Raw genomic sequence first — 1,972 nt, forward strand, 5'->3', positions numbered from 1 at the left:
CAAAGTCAACATTGAGGGTAAATGAGTCTTTTTGATAATTTTTTCGATTCCATTAGGTCAGGAATATCAATTATGACTTGGTTGAGTAGTTGGTGCGGTTCCCGAGAGACTCGAGGGTATCTTGGTAATTGGGTTAGAAATCTAGTTTTAAGGCATTTGGTGTTGAGCGATTCGGGTCAAGATGATCTTGAGTGAGTTTGTATCGTGTATTAGGAGTTGTTTGCATATTTGGTTTATATTAGGGAGGTCTCGAATGAGTTTCGGGTGTTGGATCAAAATTTAGAGGGCTCTTTGTCACGACTCGACTAGGGCCATGACGGGTACCCGGGGCTGACCACCGAGCACCACTCATTCTATCACTCATCTTGCATTCATTCACATTTCTTATGCTCATAATCATAGAAAAACTAATTTCATTTGAAACATATTTATTTTATATACATAAGCCCTACGGCTATCAAAATAATATATACATACGATGAGAAACTGTGAGACCATACTACCCACACATACGTATCTACGAGCCTCTACTAGAGTACTAGACATATGGATGGGACAGGACCCCGTCGTGCCCAAAAAAAATCTCTCTCTCTCTCTCTCTCTCTCTCTCTCTATATATATATATATATATATATATATATATATATATATATATATATATATATATATACACCAAAAGAATAATCAATGGCACCTTCGGGACAATGGAGTGCTCTCAAGTCAGCTAATAGCTTCTACGAATCTGGATCATCTCTCTGTCTACCTGTGGGCATGAACACAGCGTCCAAAGAAAATGGACATCAGTACGAACATTGTACTGAGTATGTAAGGCATCAACAATAATAATACATCAATGAAATAAGGAAGTATCAAATGAGGAGCAATCTGTAACTGACTGTCAATTATAAAAGAAATAATACATGCTGGCTTACTTCATAATCATCATCATATCATGTATGCGTATATGTATAAGCTGCCCGACCATATAGGTATGGTGTGATAATCATTAGCCCGCGTCCGGGGTACCATCTCATGCCGCCCACTAGTGGTGTCTGCCTATGCCATCGGGACATAGTGCATATGCTGCCCGCCATAGCGGTGCCTGCCCGGCCATATAGGCGTGGTGTAATATCATCATCATGTACTCATCATAATGCATGCATAGAAACTCAAAGACAACTGTACTTTATCGGGGTGACATAAGGTCGTAAACCCCCGATTTCATTATGGAGCATTTATAAGCATTCTACCTCACCTTGAAGGAATTAGCATATAAGGTGAGTGTATACAATAAACAATATCAATGGATTATAGATAACATCATTAGCTTTGTAGGACATCATATCATGGACTCTAGAATCTTTAGACTTAAAATCATCATCATCATTATCGTACTCATAATGTATCTCTTATCTCATATGGCTATTCATAAACATAGACTCTTAGTTTTCCGAAATGTAGGAAATTTTTTAAGAAGGGGAAAAATCATGCCATAAGATTCATGCCTTAGAAAGAAAGGACTAGCCTTACATACCTTTTCCTTTAGCTATTCTATCACTTGATCGTTCTCCTTCAATGCCCACGTTTCTACCTTCAAGAGAATTCGCATTAAGATTAGTTAATCGATTACATAAACATGCTTACTAAAGCTAGAGAAAATTGGGCAGCATTTTCTTTGTTTATACAACTTCCTCCATATTCCATATCAACTCCCAAACATCCATAACAACATTCACGATATCGTAAGCAACAATCATCATTCATTTATATTATTCACATTTCACAATTTCACTTCAATTCCTCCATAACCATGGTCATAGTTCACTATAACGTTCTTTCACATATAATGATTATCCCATGTTCTAAATGTCATTCATAACCTACTTACAATCACAACATATCAATAATCATGGCTCAATCCAAACTACTTCTAAAAAATGACACTATTCCCATATTTATGACCCATTTTCTA

The sequence above is a fragment of the Lycium ferocissimum genome, chromosome 4 (genome assembly GCF_029784015.1).
Source record: "Lycium ferocissimum isolate CSIRO_LF1 chromosome 4, AGI_CSIRO_Lferr_CH_V1, whole genome shotgun sequence".
Classification (NCBI taxonomy): domain Eukaryota; kingdom Viridiplantae; phylum Streptophyta; class Magnoliopsida; order Solanales; family Solanaceae; genus Lycium; species Lycium ferocissimum.